A 6000-nucleotide genomic window follows, 5' to 3' on the forward strand; every position below is an offset into this window, starting at 1 on the left:
AATTTATAAAATTGGAAAATAATAATAAAGTATCTCAATTTTAATTAAATAAATAGTGAAATGAGTACTCCTTTTATCTTTTTCTTCTTTTTTTTGGTGAAAAGTACTCCTTTTATCATTTCTTACCTATCTTTTGAACAAAATTTGACACATATATTGATATATACTCCATCTAGCACTATAGCAAATACATGTCACAACCCCCTCTACCCATTTAGGCAATCAGTAGTTCAGCATTCATACAACCCAACAAAACACAACTATTTTATTTTATTTTATTTATGTAAATGATAGCCACAAGTTCACACACTATCAGTTACTAGCATTCAAGAGAGAGGGGAGAGCATAGACTAGAGTAGTGATCTGCCAAAAAAAAAAAAAAAAAAAGGAAAAAGGGAAAAGGTCCAGAGTGCTTTCATCCTCATAAAAATGAAAATTTGGCAAAGGATCTACCTCACAGGCTCACACAACAAATCTTAGATAGAGCAAAGAGAGGGGACTAATGAAAGATTTCAAAGAAGAGAGGTTAGATTAGAGAAGGAAGAGTCCTTTTTTTTTTTTTGGTTGGAAACAAAGAAGGAAGAGTCTGATATGCTATATTGCCTAAAAGGTATTCTTGTTATCTAGATTTGTGATTTTTTTGATTGGTTTTTTTGGTTTGTCTGAATTTTTTTTTTTTTTTTTTTGGGACAACTGGGCAAAGAGTAGGTTATAAATATATAAAAATAAAAATAAATTCTATTTGGGTTTCATGGATCAATTTGTAAATATTTTAGGGGAGGGGGGCCAAGTATATAAATTTTGGGATCATATGTTAAAAATTTTGTTTATATGCATACAAAAGTCAAATTTTTAAAAATTTGTTTGGGGGGGGGGGGGGGGGCCATAGCCCCCCTCTGTCCAAACGTAGCTCCGTCTCTGATTGTTCCCAAGAAATTAGTATCTAAGTCATTAATTCTCCTTATTAAAAATAGAAAAATAAAAAACAACATTAACTCTCTTCTCTCCATCATCTTCATCTTCTCTCCCTCTCTCACATGGTCTTGTGTTCTATCTTGTGAGCATCAATTGTGGGCTTGAAGACAAGAAAGACAATAACAATTGAATGGTGTCGTTAAGTACTTGGGAAAGGACAAAAAGTCCTTATCTTATGCTGGAATCTTCATAAAAAGATGAAACTTCAATCCTTATCTGATTCAAGTTAGTCGTGGTTGTACTGTTTCGGTATCACATGAACAATATAAGATTTATTTAGCAAAATTTGTGATTCTTGTTACATTAATTTGTAAGATTTATTTATTATATTTCTAATATTACTATTCTAATAAAAGGAAAATTATTAGGTACTCTCAAAATACCATAAATGCGTAGTTCTTTCTCTCACATGAATGGTGGGTCCTACTATGAATTTAATTAACAGAACCTACCATTCATGTGAAAGAATGAGAGAAGATGAAGATGATATAGTTTACTATCTATCTCACAGTCTCACTCTCTTGGTTGTGTATGTACATGTATATGGCTAAAGTTACTCTCTTGGCTTCACCAAAAAATGGCACCAGCTCCCCTAAAAAAATGCTCCCAGCTCTCTCCTCATTTTTGCACTCACATCCTATCTAAAATAAATTGGCCAAAACCTTTGTTTCAACATGCCAGACATTCTTTTTACTTTCATTATAAAACATCTAAGTTAAAAATGAAAAAATTAAATAAATAAAAAATAATAATCAAACATATGATATATCATAATTAATGAAGTATAGAGTAAAATACGAAAAATGAAATAAAAGATTTGTATTGGCCAAAATCTCGGAAAAAATTGACATTTGTCCTTTTTAAAAAAATAATTCAGCATTTTGCCCTCTTTCCCAAACTAATTAGGGAAATGCCCCTCTTTTGAAACTTGATTTTCTCAAAATCGAATTAAGCCCTATAGTGGCATTTTTAAAAAGCCCATAGTGACGTTTTAAGGACCTATAATGGCGTTTTGTAACTCGATCTCCATGAAGTCAAGTTATAGGTAAAAAAAAGAAAAAAATTTGCATGTAACTTGACTTTATGGAGATCGAGTTAAAAAAAAGTCATTATAAGTCCTTAAAATGTCACTATAGGCTCTTTAAAATGTCATTATAGGGATTCAGAAATATTTTTTTTTATAACTCGATTTTGAGAAAATTGAATTTCTAAAAAAAAAAAACATTTCCTTAATTAGTTTAGAAAAGAAGACAAAATGCTAGATTTTTTTTTTGAAATGGGCATTTGTCCATTTTCTCCCCAAAATCTCTTTTAGGGTATGTTTGAATAGAACTTATTTTGCTAAAATTGAAAACTGAAAACTAAAAACACAGTAGCAAAATAATTTTTAAATTTGTAAATAGTATCATGGGACCCATTTTTAATGAAAAAATTGCTGAAAAATGAAGTTTATGGGTCTTATAAACAGTACACAGTGTACTGTTTACTGTTGAAGAGGATAAACATGCGACTGAATCCAATTAAAAAAAAAGAGAAAACGCGTGAACAGTATTCAATTAGTACGTGAACAGTATTAGTTATCCCCTCTGAAACGCGCAAAAAAAAACAAAAAAAAAAACGTGAGTGAACTAAACGTAGACGCAAAAAACACTCTTATTTTGCTCCTCTCTTAGCCATTCACGTATCACACATCTACCCACTGCCATGCATTAAGAGGTACTACCTAATGCTATAGGGAGTGATGAGTTGTTAGCTATTCCAATAATGAAGTCTGTCTGTTGTGTGGGCTACCCATCCATTGTGGGTGGGGGTGCCCTTTAACCCAAGGGCAAGGGGATATTGACTCCATATTGGACAAATCAACATATTAACCACATTCCACCTAGGTGAAGTCTGTCTGTTATGACTTGCTCGGGTGGTCCATGTTTTTAGAGAGGTGAATAAATGAGCCGATTTTTTGGCTAGAAGAGGCTGCTTTATGAGAGAAGATTTTGTTATTTTTGATGCCCCACCCTCTGCTGATTTGGTTAAAATGCTTGCTTCAGATGTAAATGGCCGGTTTGATATGAGGCTTGTAGCCAGGACATTGGCCTCTGTGGCCAACTTGTAATGTTCTCTGTTTATACTGTGTTTTATTAATATTAATATTAATATCAAGCCTTTTAACCAAAAAAAAGTGTGTTGTGACTTGTGAATTGGGACCTGGTGGAAGCGGGCTCACACAATGAAACCATTTTTTGTAGAAGGATGTTTGTGATTCTTTTTTTTTTTTGCTGAATAAGTGTGACCATTTGAGTCTTTTGGGTTAAAATTGCAAATTTTAAAGTTAATTTGCGTTATAGCTACTGTTCGAAGTTAATTGGGAATCTGAGGAGAGAGACTGAATTTCGGCAATGGCGTTGCCGAAATTCAGCCAAAAAAGATGGAGAGAGAATAAGGCTACCGAAATTCAACCAGAAAGCAGGAGAGAGGAGAGAGAATAACCAAAAAAAATTTTTTTTTCCCCCACAATTTCGGTAATGGCATTGCCGAAATTGTGGGGGAAAAATTTTTTTAGGAAAAAAATTTTTTTTTTTCCCCACAATTTCGGTAATGAAATTGTGGGAAATTGTGGGGGAAAAATTTTTTTTTTTTTCCCCACAATTTGCCATTGCCGAAATTGTGGGGGAAAAATTTTTTTAGGAAAAAAATTTTTTTTTTCCCCACAATTTCGGTAATGAAATTGTGGGGGAAAAATTTTTTTAGGAAAAAATTTTTTTTTTTTCCCCCACAATTTCGGTAATGGCATTACCGAAATTGTGGGGAAAATTTTTTTTTTTTTTTCCCCACAATTTCGGTAATGCCATTACCGAAATTGTGGGGGAAAAAAAAAAATTAAAAAAAAAATTTTTTTTCCCCACAATTTCATTACCGAAATTGTGGGGAAAAAAAAAATTTTTTTCCTAAAAAAATTTTTCCCCCACAATTTCGGCAATGGCAAATTGTGGGGAAAAAAAAAAAATTTTTTTCCTAAAAAATTTTTCCCCCACAATTTCATTACCGAAATTGTGGGGAAAAAAAAAATTTTTTTCCTAAAAAAATTTTTCCCCCACAATTTCGGCAATGCCATTACCGAAATTGTGGGGGGGAAAAAAATTTTTTTTTTGGTTATTCTCTCTCCTCTTTCCTGCTTTCTGGTTGAATTTCGGTAGCCTTATTCTCTCTCCATCTTTTTTGGTTGAATTTCGGCAACGCCATTGCCGAAATTCAGTCTCTCTCCTCAGATTCCCAATTAACTTCGAACAGTAACTATAACGCAAATTAACTTTAAAATTTGCAATTTTAACCCAAAAGACTCGTGACCATTTGATTCGCAAAAACCTTTTGTTTCCACGACACGTGTGGCTCTAAATATCACATTTGGTGATGGGACTGAAGCTCCTCCTAGGACCTAACTCGTCTTTTTTGTTTTTGGCGTAAGCTGACAAAAAACGTGTTGTGTGTTTTAGTGGGACCCACCGATTTGACAATACCCAACCAATTTTCTTTCTCTCTCCAGACTTTTCTTTTTTATTTTTCTCTCTCTTGCACGTTGTTTTTTTTTCCTCTCTCTCTCTCTTCTTCTTCTCTTTATTATTATTATTATTTTTTTTTTCTCTTTCTCTCTTGCATGCTGTCTTCTTCTTCTTCTTCTTTCTTTTTTTTTTTGCCTTTTTTTTTCTTGTGTGAATATCCTAGTTGATGGGTTTTTCTTTTTTCTGGGTTGGATGACCAGTGATACAGTTGGATAGAGTAGCAATTTGGCTTTGGTTTGGTTGGGTTTGCATTCTCAAAAACACCTACATATATCAAACACACAATTATATTTTTTCACTTTAAAAAAAAATGTTATTAGAAATATAGTACCAAATACATTTTTTTTGCATAAAAAGTACTTTGAACACATGTTTTCTCAACACTTTTTAAATCACAGTTTTCATATCATTTTGAACAACAATACTTGAAATATGCTACCAAATAGGCCCTTAAAGTCTTCCTGTCGCATAATGTGGTTTGATTTGGGTTTTGATTCTCACCCATCCACTTTTTCATTTAAGATTTTACGTGTTAAAATGTGGACAATACCGTATCAATAATTGATGTATGTGTGAAATAGTGTGTCAAAACAATATTTTTCCTCCAAGGAATTGTTTGGTTTCACTCTACCAAAATTTAAAACCGGCATAAATATTAAATACATTGTACTACATCTGCTAGAAATATGTGGTTAAATAGTAAAATTTATCATATCTTAATAACAAAATTTTTTAAGACAATCAGTAATTTAACGATATCATACTAAACTTTATTTTCTAATACTTTAGACACAAAATAAATAAATAAATAAATAATGACTGCCTTAAAGGGCATATAAATGCATACAATTGCACGCCCAACCAACCAAGAATCTTATATATCTTTATTTTAATTGAGGCCTGTTACTATGAGTCTTTTCCTTCACTCTTCTGTTCCTCTTCTCTCTTTCACTAAATTGCCAGCTACGGCTAGAACTTGCTTTTCACATAAAATAAATGGTAGCGAGAGTCCTTCCCCTCGTACAATCCAATGCATGGCGGCCAAAAGAAATTCCGAAAATTCAAACATTATTAGGAGAACAGCATTTGCTGGTTAAAGAGATAGTGGGTCTCGTGTACAGTGTACGAGACCCACTAACAGTACCGTGTTCCACATGAAAGGGTCTCAATAAAATAAATAAAAATAAATAAATAAAGGAAAACGCAAACGTAGCGTTAGTATAGAGAAACGTAATTCAAATTTATATTAAGTGTGCATTTAGGTTAGGATGAAAAATGAAAATTATTTCATTATTCAACTTATTTTTGTTATTGTATATGAGTCTTACTGTACTTTTTGACACTATTTATTATAGGTCTTAATATACTATTTTAATTAATTTTTATTTTTTATTTACAGTACTTTTAACAATAATTTTTCAATTTTAGAAAAATAAACTATATTTAAACACACTCTGAGACTATCTACCAA

This window comes from Quercus robur, chromosome 6 (genome assembly GCF_932294415.1).
Source record: "Quercus robur chromosome 6, dhQueRobu3.1, whole genome shotgun sequence".
NCBI lineage: Eukaryota > Viridiplantae > Streptophyta > Magnoliopsida > Fagales > Fagaceae > Quercus > Quercus robur.